The following is a 12142-nucleotide window of genomic DNA, read 5'->3' as shown; positions in this document are numbered from 1 at the left end:
TGTCCCATTGAGCCTCGTGTGGTTTGAGATTGCTTTTCAATAAGCCATTAGCTCTTTCTACCAACCTATTTGATTGAGAGTAGTATGGGGGGTGGAATACCCATTTAATTCCCTCTTGTTTTTCCCAATCTTGCACTTCTTTACATGAAAAATGTGAGCCCTTATCAGTTTGGATAACATCAGGAGTAGGTAGATTTGAGAACCAAAGCAGTAGCCCTTGCACCGTATTCTGCCCATCGGCTTTCCGACTCTTAGTCACCATAAGCAAGCTGGAGACTACTTCCACTCCTGTGAGGATGTATCGATATCGCGCAGAGGTTTTGAATGGTCCGATATAACCAATTTGCCATGTAGACCATCAAGTTTTCCCTTCGTTGCTATGTAGCGGTGGTGCTTTAGCAGGACGATCTGCTTGTAATTTCGATCTACGCTGGGGACATTCTGTAAGAATAGTTTCACAAGTTTTTCTGTTTATTGGCCAGCCTTTGCTCTGTGCAGCAAAGTGCTTCTTTACCTGTGTGGCCTAGGTTTTGATGTAACCATTCTCCCATTCAATACCACTCAGGATTTAAGGCGATTTTCCTAATTTAGTTAGCTCATCTACCTTTTGATTCCATTTTGTGGCTGGTTGATTAGCCTTAGCATGAGCTTTTACCCATCCCATCTTGAAAGGTGTTTCCCTGGCTATATCTAGTCATAATTGCCAATCTTTGTTTCTCCGAACTGGGGATCTATTTACTTCCCAATTCGAGGTTTCCCATTGACAGAGCCACTGTGTGGCACCGGCCCACGCAGAATAAGGGTCTACATATATGATTTTTGCTCTGTGCTGCCAAAACAACTGCTTTTATTTCTCCTACTTGTCACTGCCTTCACCTTCTTCTATTACTTGTTTGCCAGTGGTAATATCTAATGCAACGGCCTTACATTGCCATTTACCATTTACCCTTTTTGCTGAAGCATCCGTAAACCAAATGTCTTCTGTTGGCGTACCCTCAGTGAGGGGCGGTGCATCCAGAATGGGTGAAGGTTTAAAAGGTTGTTTTGACACTAAAGGCTCTGTGTTTATGGGCATCTGCAATTTGGAAACCTTAGCGTGTCCTTCAGTTAATTGCATATTTTCTGCAACTCCCGTTAGGTAGGCATACCATTTTCTGATAGTTGGGTTTTGTGCAACTCCTTCTGGGGGAGCAGTCCCCTTTAGGATTGCTTCTAGTCAATTAAATGGTCCTCTAGTCTGCACAGGTTGTCCCTGATGTATTTTCTCAACTTCTTTAACTGCTCGGGCTAAAGATACAAGTCCCTTTTCCCATCCAGAGTATCGTTGTTCCATTTCTTTAAATGCAGTTGACCGAAACAATAAAGGTCTTTTTGGCCCATTGGGGCCAGTTTGGAACAGATTACAGTAGGTAGCGTGTTTGGTGAAACCCCATTCAGCTACAATAGGTGTACTGGTCCAGTGACTGGTATGTTTGTAATTCTTCAGTTAGTTTTGACTGCTGCTTTATGTTCTAATTTCCACTCCCAGGGTTTGCCTTCCCATAAGAGTGAGTATAATGGACAGGAAATGATAGAAAATCTATGTGCATGCTTCCTTCAATATCCTACATTCCTATTAATTGTTCCTTGGCTGGGGCATTTGCAGCTCTTAGATTTTTCTTAAGGTATCTGGAGCAGCCTGTTCCAATTCTTGACCACCCTTTCTGTAAAGAAATTTTTCCTAATTTCCAACCTAAACCTCCCCCGGTGCATCTTAAGCCCATTTCCTCTCATCCTATTGCTAACTTATACCCCTGTGGGAGCCTGTTCAAGGTATATTGTATTCCCTCCCAAGTGAAAGTAAACTTCTCTTTATCCTCCTCCTTCAAGGGAACCATAAAGTACATAATTTCTTCACCAAAAGGGTTATCACTGCACTGCCTGCTATCCACCAAGTACCGAAAAAGTTTACTTCTTTCTGACATTTTCCAGGTGGAATCTCAATTTCTGCTTTATTTCATGCTTGACATACTGCTGGTGCCACCTCCCCCACCTTCTCAGGGGAAGTTCCTCCACTCAGAATATCATCGATATCTTGGTTCAGCTTCACTTCTTGGGGCAGCGAGGCTGTCTGTAAAAGTTCAGCATGCGCAGCTGTGAGTGAATATTTATAGAATCATAGAATTGTTTAGGTTGGAAAAGACCTTTAAGATCATCCAGTCCAACCATTAACCTACACTACCAAGTCTACTCTAAGACAATCAAGGGTAGACTAGACTAAACCACTAAACCATGTCCCGAAGTGCCACATCTACCCATTTTTTGAACGCTTCCAGGGATGGGGACTGCACCACCTCTCTGGGCAGCCTGTTCCAATTCTTGACCACCCTTTCCGTAAAGAAATTTTTCCTAATTTCCAACCTAAACCTCCCCTGGCGCATCTTAAGCCCATTTCCTCTTGTCCTATTGCTAACATATACCCCTGTGGGAGCCTGTTCAAGGTATATTGTATTCCCTCCCAAGTGAAAGCAAACTTCTCTTTATCCTCCTCCTTCAAGGGAACGATAAAGTACATAATTTCTTCACCAAAAGGGTTATCAAGCATTGGAACAGGCTGCCCAGGGAAGCGGTGGAATCCCCATCCCTGGAGGTATTTAAAAGACGTGTAGACATGGCACTTACAGCCATGGTTTAGCGGTGGACTTGGTGGTGCTAGGTTAAATGGTTGGTTGATGATCTTAAAGGTCTTTTCCAACCAAAATGATTCAATGATTCTCTATCTTTTACATCTAGGGCCACTGTCCATGGGTGTGCAGCTGCTTGCAAAGTAGCTGTTAGGTTTGCAGTGTTGGGTGCAGCAGCTGCTAGCAGGGCTGTATTAGCATTCAGGCGCCGATCATCGACTGTTAAATGCCACCTCCCGTCTGGTTTCCGAACTCTCCAGACAGGTGAGTTTTACAGGGAGTGGGTTCTGGGGGTAACTTGTTGTTTCTCCAAATCAGCTATGACTTCAGAAATTCCATCTTGTGCCGCATCAGAAATCGGATATTGAGGTACGTTAGTGATTTTTGACTCGGGGAGGGCAGGGGCTGCATGAAGTACAGGCATTGTAGCCGCCCAATTTCTGCCGGGGTTGGGGTTGATGTTTGAGCCGAAGGCCCACATGCTGCCATTCGGCAGGCACCAGGTTCAGCCATTCAAAAAATCAAAACCTAAAATATTTTCATGATGATCTTTGATTGCAAAGCGAGTAGTCGCCATGCGCTTCTTGCCTGGGAGCCATAAATTGACCTTGGCAGTTTGACACTCAACGCTCTCTCAGTTCACACCGGTGATCTTAACGCTTTGCCCTCCAGATCGCACGCCCAGATTCTCAGCATCCTGTTGTGTTAGTGTTGAAATTTGTGTTCCCATATTTATTAAAAACTTCACCAATTGTCCTTGAGGACCAGCTGGAATTAAAATGTATGGGCCATCATCATTTATCCACTTATGAGCCTCCACTTTCTGGACATACAGACCCAATTGCCTTCTGGGCATTTCTCATTCTTTAGCTTCATGCCCTTGCAATTCCTCCCTAAGGGGGAGGAAGGGGTTGTCTCTCTTTCTGGGGACTGGTACCGGAGGAGTTGAACTGGTCCATCCTTTCACCGTTATCTCATTTCTGGAATGCTTCAAGCAGACTCAAGATAATGCCAGTAGGCTGACCTTGAATCCCCGGCTCTGGGAATGCCTAGGGCTAACGCGTTCCTCCATAGCTTTAGGTGCTCTTCAACGGCTTCCCAATCATGCTAATTGCAGCCCCCCATATTGCTTCTTCCCATTGCTCCCTGTCACCAAAGCTGTCCCTGTCCCCAGCCAGCCTGTGCTGTCCTGCTAAATCATGTTCTCCTTGCTCCACCCCAGCAGGAGTGGAAGGATGAGGTGAGGAGCCTGTTCAGCCTCCTGGGATGCAGAAACCTCTCAGAAAAGGGCATGCTCCTGCAATGGAGATCAGCTGGTGGGTGAGGGATTTCCCAGTTGTCCTCCTGATTCTAAGGGGACCAAGACAGTGGAAACCCAGACACTGGACTCATCCATTTGCAAGCAGGATGGCAATGATGGGATCAGGGGGGTGGACAAAACCCCGCCATGGGGAGCAGATGTGGCTCTGGCCCTGATCAGGCACGTGGAAGTGATTCTCCCCATGTCAGACCTGGTGCCCAAAGGTGTTGTCTTCATGGACATCCTATGGCCAGGCAATGCCAACAGCAAAAGGGATGTAATGTGGAGAGAGGTGACTGGCAGGTTGTGCTGCATGGGGAAAACACAGTTGGCTGGGAATCACTTTGGTATTTCCATGAGTCCTTCTTAAAGGGAGGCTGTAAAGAGGCTCATGGCATGGGAAAGAAGCCACAAGCTGAGCAGGTGGAGGTGATACCCCAAATTCTCATGCAACGTGCCAGCAGAGCCATGGGGATGTCCAAGCTCAAGCATCTCTGCTGTGTCTGAAACCACAAGCCCAGCGCCAGCACCGATGCAGAGCTTTTGGACCCGCAGTGTCCTTGGTGCTCCTGGTGTCCTGCCTAACTCGTTCCCTTTCTTTCCCTCAAGTGCATCCTGGAGTGCTCATCAATTTGCATTGTTTTTGATGTCAAATGCTTTTTCAGGGCCAGAGTACATGAAATCATGCTGCAAGAGGCAATTAAAGCTTGCCAGGCTGGGAAGTGCAGCGATGTCACCTTGGTGGTCACCAAGATGCTGTAACAGCCTTCGTGCATGGTCCAGATCCGAAAAAAGCAGGCTGGAGAGGGGATGCTCTTTATCCATGACAGGATCAGGTCTCATTTTCAGGCTTGCTTACCCACCCCATGTATGGAAAATGGCATTCCACATACCGACTAATTCCCTGTGACATTTTATTATTTTTCTAAGCTCATTATGCATTTAAGAACATTGGCATCCAGACCCATTTCGGGGGTTTACAGCATGACCCTGTCACTATGCCAGTAAAATTTGTTTAATTGCCTTTCCCCAGAGTGATTTTGACCTGCTCTAGCCCTTCTCTCATCCCCCTTGTTTTCATTGCCATCTTTCCGACTGACACAAACCGTCCGCTTCCCTTTACCATTCATCTAATAACATCCCTCTGCCCAGACAGCCTGGGGGAATTGTCCTTCTGCCCGTGATGGGCTGTCGGGGATCCCGACACAGAAAACATCCTTAATTCAAAGGAGTATGAAAGGACTATCTTGTCCTGTAACAGCCAAAATTAAAGGATTTAAGCACCTGGGTCTGAGCAGAGCCAGTAAACCCCATGATGTTGTTGCGGGTTGGACTGGCCATGCTGTCATCTTGAGCTGTCATGGGCTCCTTCTTTCTCACTGCACTGTAGAAAGGGCTCTAGGGCTAAATTAAATCTGTCCAGGGCTGCTCTTCGGCCAGAGCCCACCCATCCGGCTATGGCCGATCTGCTAAACTCTCGAATCCAAAGCAACCTTGGGGCTGGGGTCGTTGGTCAGGACCCCCACGCCGTACCTGGGCACAGCATCCCACCGTGACTAAAGGGCCATAACCAGCCTTAGCACTAATTAATTTGCTTGTACAGAAGTCACCCTGGATTTCCAACAAGAAACTGGACGCAGACGCTCATTTACGACACTGCAGCAGGTTAATGATCAATGGGCACACGCTTCCCACAGCACAGTGAGGGGCTTCCCACAAGGGTATTGCACAGCTTTTTCCTGTGTTTGCTTTTGCACTCCCATCCTCCCCACTTAGCTTGTTCTCAGTGCTCCCTCCAGATATTTCTCCATCTCTCGTGAGCTTTTCCTTCACCATAAGTGTTGCCCTCGCTGTTAAATCCCCGCTGCGAGGCTGGTTGTCTGCAGGTGCTGTTTCTTCTTTGAAGATTAAACCCATTTCATGAGGTCATTTTGCAGAGAGAAGCGCTTCCCAAGCAGCTCTTTGGGGCTGGTTTTATCCAAGCGTGTCTTTCACGGCAGCACACAAAGTATAAGTGAGTTTGTTCTGAATGTTTTTATTTTACTAGCAAAATCCAAAGTATCAAAAGAGATATAAGCATGGCAGGTAAAATCACAGAATCACAGAATGGTTTGGGTGGGAAGGGACCTTTAGAGGCCACCCAGCCCAACCCCCTGCAGTGAGCAGGGACAGCTTCAACCAGAGCAGGGTGCTCAGAGCCCCGTCCAACCTGGCCTGGGATGTTGCCAGGGATGGGGCATCTCCCACCTCTCTGGGCAACCTGTGCCAGTGCTTCACCAGCCTCATTGTAAACAATTTCTTCCTTATATCCACTCTAAATCTATTCTTCTTTAGTTTAAATCCATTATTCCTTGAATCAGGATACACTTGGCATGTAAGCATGGTGGGTTATGGGGTGAAAGGCTTGTCTCCACAAGCATGAAGGAGCACAGAGGTGTGATGGCTGGGGGGGCCCCAATAACCTTGTCAGAGATGGACACCCCGATCCCACTCCTCCTTGGAGAGCATCAACCCCACGGTCCAGGGTGATACCCATCATGAGGAGTGAAGGTCAGAGAAACCTTGGGATGGAGGGTCACTGCTGAAGGGTGTGGGACTCGGCATGGCATGCAGGGGAAAGGTGCTTGGGGATTGCACAGGACTCTTACTTATGCAGGATCATAGAATGCATACAAAATACCTCAGAAATGCTTTTATAAGGGGAAAAAATTCACCTGAGGTGATTGCTTATGAACCCACAGAGTAAAGAGAGCAAGCCACCAACGTGGATAATAAAACCGAATCATCTGAGACGATCCCCGCAGCACTCGAAGCATCTCTGGCTGAATGCAGGTTCTCGTGAATGGTGTGGATGAAGAAGAACTCATTCTGCAAGTCTGAAAAAAAAAAAAGAGGAGTCCATTAAGACATCTGGTTCATGGTAAATGTCACCTTTCCTTGCTCCTGAAACGATCCACCATACTCACTGAGTTCATTTCTCCTGTGGGGTTTGGTTCTCTGGTGTTTAAGGTTTGGAAATTGGAGCACGGCAAGAGAAAGGCGACTTGCATGAGAGCTGGTGCACCAGGACCATATCTGGCAGCTTGCTGCTGAGTTGGTCCCATGGGCAAAAGGTGAGGCTGAGCACGTGAGAGAAGTCCTTCTCCATCTTCTTGATGATCTCCACCTGCAGCCATCACATGTCCAAGCACGTAAGCAGGGGACAGGGCTCTCAGACGCAGAGGTAGCAGCTTTGAGCTACTCGAAAGCCCAAATCATTATTAATTTGAGGATAGGAGTGTTGTAGGTGGCAATTATTCATGACAGCTGCTGGTCAAGTTAGATGTTTGTGGGCAGACCCTCAGGTACGGGGCTCAGACCCACATCAGGGCCTTGAGCTAAGTTGGGGCAACACTGGTGAGCGCCGTAATGGATTAATGACATTAATAACGCTTCTGGGCACCACTGGAGATGATTCCTGCCACAAAAGCAATGCCAGCGGTGGCCTCCCAGTGTATGTGAGAGCCACCTGATGCCAACCATCTCGCAAGGAGATGCCTTCACAGTATCACACACGTTTTTGCCAGATCTTTTTTTGAGACATTGTCCTCTACCCCCAAACACTGCCCATGGCTGTAGAGAGGTTCCCAAGGAACAAGAAGGTGCACAACTTACCTTCAGGTCCCTGAAGTGCCTTCTCACGCTCGCCTGTGCTTTTTCAAACATTGCCTTTTCCAACTCTCTCTTTATAACCTTGCTAAGGATGGTTTCCATCCTCTTGTAGGCTTGTACTCCACTTTGCCTGGCAGTATCTGTTAGTAAAGTGGTCCACACCCAAGATGCCCATGGGGAGGAGGGCCAGTAGTGTGTGTTGGGAAACGAAAATGCAGTGCTATACGTTGCTGTATTGGAGGTGACCCACCTCCAGGACACTTTCCTGCTTAGACTTGGCTAACTGGCCCAGCAACCTATTTTCAGAATTAACTAATCAAGTAATTAAGGTGTCTTCCTAAAGCAAACGTGAGTGACTTCTGGATTCTGGGTTTTTAACTTTTTCATTTTCTGAGTATGCCACCTACTGATGGGAAAGGAAAGCAGTAACAAATTCATGAGCTTATTACTTTAGGATGCTAAAGGAGACATGAAGGATGTGCTTCAAAGATAGACAAATAACAGTGAATTAATTCTAGACAAAAAATCCGTAGTTTACAAGAATTAGCGAATTAGAGTAAAACAGGCAGCTAATTTTCTGTATTTGAGCATGATCTACTCTGGATTCAGAAATCTCTCTGAGTTGATGACCAAGCAATCCTTTTGCCCTGTGGATTTCTTCCCAGCCTTTCAACAGGCAGATTGCAAGCCTGGACTCTTCTTCTGAGCCTATATTGGTGTTATTCTGTAAAAATCAAAAGAACCTTCAGTACAAAGTGATGAAAAGATGAGGCGACTGGTCATACCTTCATAGCATGGCAGCAGGTCATTTTGACTGGAGGTGGTAAGGGAGTGGTAGATTTCTGCTTTCTTCTGGAGGATGACTTTTTCAGTCTCCCTGATGATGAAGTCTGTCTGCAAGAATAACTTCTGCCATTCTGCACAGAAAGCTACATGAGAGACACAAAAGCTCCCTTTTTTTGCCTCAGCTTGTGTTAAATCCCCCTTTTATGCCAAGCATGGAAGATGCCTTCGCAGCCCAAGCCCTAAATCTCATCCTCTGTGCTGTGTGAGCGTGTGCTGCAAGGACCCAGTGCCACTTACTGGTGAGACCTCTGTGTGTGTGAGTGGGATTGGGGCCAGCTACTGGAGTCAGGCCAGGGGTTTGGGTCCCCCTGGACCATGCTGTCAGATTCTGGAGCCAGTGGGGTCCCAGTGCAGCAACTGGAGCAAATGAGAGTCTTTAACCTCCAGCCACAGGGGCAGGAATGATGTGTGTCCCAAAAACCAGCTCCTGGGGGGAACCAGTGTGAATGAGGTGAGTGAGGGGCCCCGTGCTGGTGGCTGGAGTGGGACCGTGGGTGCCCTGTGCCAGATGCTGGGGAGCAGAGTGCCTGTATCCCCCCAATCCTGGTGTCTGTATCCCCCAGGTCCCGGTGTCTGCATCCCCCTAGTCCCGGTGTCCGTATCCCTCCCAATCCTGGTGCACGTGGGGTGTGCGTGTGAATTCACCAGCAAACTGCAAGCCAAACCAGCCAGCGAGCAGGATGGCCTCAGGTCTGGGCATGGGTATCAGGCAGGTGGGGGGTCTCTGCTGGTACCCCTGCGGACCCACGAGTGTGGGGTGCCCATGGGACGAGTATGTGGGTGCTGCATGTTTGCAGCAAGCACCGAGCTGGACCTGCTGTCGAATCGAGGACACGGGGATCTGGGTAGGGGTGCTGGGGGGACGGAAGGGCCGTGTCAGTGCTCAAGGCACCCGTGAATGTGCATGTGCCTGCGAACCTGGAGGGTGTCCTGTGTGTGTGTCTCTGGGACACGGGCTCAGCTTTGTTGCTGGTTGACCCCGCAAATGGGAAAGCAGCAGCAGCAGCAGCAGCAGCAGTGTCCCTCCATCGGGACAGAGACACCGGGTCCCTGGGCACTGGGCTGGGCTCCAGCGGCTGGGCAGGTGGATCCTGGGCTGGGGCTGCTGGAGGAGGTGGCCACGATCTCAGCATCCCTTGACAGAGAGGAGATGCTAAGAGTGACTACCTGGTTCTCCCCTCCATCAGGTGTACCACCATGCATCAGGTGCAGAATTACAGGACTTGCTCCCAGCGATGTTCATGGTGACAGAGGATGTGGGGCAGGATCTCGCTGAACTCACCTCATTTTCTGAGTCTTCGTCTGACCATCCTAACAGACTAATGCCAAACCAGGGGTGACCTTAAGCAGGTGGTGGGGTGTTATCCTTTACTGGAAACTGGGCTGTATGAAGATCAGAAAGTGGTGGCTCCAGGAAAAGAAAGTATTGCAAGATCCTCCCAAAGGGGAGAGAAGAGCATAGTCACGTTCTTCACTGCCTTGATTTGAGAAGGACATCACCGCTACCTCCTCCAGGGTCACAGCAGGACTTTTACAAGGTTTTATGTTTCTGGCTTCTTCGCAGGACACCATGGCTTAACCTTGAGGTGTCCTTAGGAATAGGGTCAGCTCCACTGGTGGGTGCATGACTTAATGCACGAGAGTGGGAGAAGACAGAGACTTGCTAGAGACGTGGAGACCGATGAGACAGACTCAACAGCAGATGTAAAATTTACTTTTAAACAGATACTTCCTTGCAACTAGATAAGGCAAGACGGTGGTGCGTGTTGGTCTCTTCTCCCAAGGAACAAGCGATAGGATGAGAGGAAATGACCTCAAGTTGCATCAGGGGAGATTTCGATTGGATATTAGGAGAAATTTCTTCACTGAAAGGGTTGTCAAGCACTGGAACAGGCTGCCCAGGGAAGTGGTGGAGTCCCCAGCCCTGGGGGTATTTAAAAGATATGTAGATGTGGTGCTTAGGGACATGGTTTAGTGGTGGACTTGGCAGTGTTAGGTTAACGGTTGGACTTGATGATCTTAAAGGTCTTTTCCAACCTAAATGATTCTATGATTCTATGATTGTCACATCCTGGATACATTGCTACCCTTACGTGTGCTGCTAATCACAGTAGTCCTAGAGATAACAGATAACTATCACTTTAAACCTGGACTTTTAAAAAAAAAGTATGAAAGAGCAAATATAATTAGGATTAGGATTATATTTGCTCTTTTATACCATGCACCTTTTTTTTGGTGATTTTGATTGGCATTTTTTTCACCTAATATGCTTCATGTAGAGCCTGTGGATACTCCAGCAAAATGATTATGCAGAGAAAATCCTGAAAGAATTTGCAGAGAAAATATAAAATAGCATCTGCCTTTTTACACCACCAAGCTAAACACTTGATGCCGTGCACCCTTGGTTGAAAGCGTGAGTTTTGAGACAACGACGCCAGTTTAATTTTCCAAGAGTTCAAGGAGTTTCTTGGATTTAATCAGACAAAATTTTCTCTAAGAAAACCAAGTCCAACAATTTGCAACAGAGGTGCCGAGAGACTTAAACCTTTTCCTTGGAAAGAAATCTTCCCAGAAGTTACTGTCAATAAATACAGTGTTAGCTAATCAGGCTAAAATCAGAGAGCATGTTATTTAGACAAACTACAGTCATTCAAATATCAACTACATAGGAAGAAGCGTTACCACAAAAGAAGTCCATTACAAAAGAAATGGAAATTTATGTATGCTTATACAACCTCTTAGCTTCAGATCTGTAGAGTTGTCGGAAACTCCTCTTTCACAGCAGAAATGAAAGTGCAGCAAAATCTGAGGCCATGTAAAACCCTCCTCCCGGGAAGGCGGCCATCTCACTCATTTGAATCTTCACCCACTTCCTTTTTAACTATCTTCTCAAAAACCAACCGACCTTCGTCTCTAAGTTGCCCTCAGGCTGTGCTTTCAAGATCTTGTATAAATTTGAGAGCTAGAAACCAGAATTTCAGTGCTTACACCCCACCTGGCTCCAAGGGCTGGAAACCTGGTAAAACCTCAGCGAACAGGCAGCTTTTGGGAGAAACCACCAGACCTGTCACATGGAAGAGCCACCATGCCTATTTTTTTACCCTGAGATGACGCACTTTTTCCAGCATCTCCCTGTTGTCTCATCCCTGATGCTCCTGGGCACCACCAGTGATACCCGGGAATTTGCTGAAACCTTCCTCCCGTGTTCCTCAACCTGTTTGCTTGGAAACAGCCAGAACACCAGGGTTGTTAGCTGACCTTGGACATGACTCCAGCATCTTGCCTTGAGTGACCTGAGCTCAGTAAGATGCATGAACTACGGCATAGCCACCCTGGTGCTAGCCGACGGCTCTAGAAGTCAAAGCACATCTGCCCATGAATGGGTTGTCTTCGTCCTTCAAGAGCAACCCCAGAGACATCATTGCCAGTGCCCCTCATCCTCTGTTGTGCACACCAGCCATCCTGGCCATGCCACCAGACACCCAGGCCATGGTGACTGTGAAGCTGTGGGGAGAGGACACATGGGGAAACCATGGGAGTGAGTGGGAGAGGGTCAAACCAACCAGTGTCACAAGTTTTGGGGATAAGCGTCACTCTCCTCTCCCATAAAATCTTGCACTTGCTTCCTATATGACCCTGCAGGGCAGGGAGGCTGCATGGTGCTGGGACAGTGTCTGTCTAA

Source organism: Pelecanus crispus, chromosome 3, assembly GCF_030463565.1.
Source record: "Pelecanus crispus isolate bPelCri1 chromosome 3, bPelCri1.pri, whole genome shotgun sequence".
Lineage (NCBI taxonomy): Eukaryota > Metazoa > Chordata > Aves > Pelecaniformes > Pelecanidae > Pelecanus > Pelecanus crispus.
The sequence above is the reverse complement of the archived record's forward strand: the minus strand, read 5'-3'. Positions refer to the sequence as shown.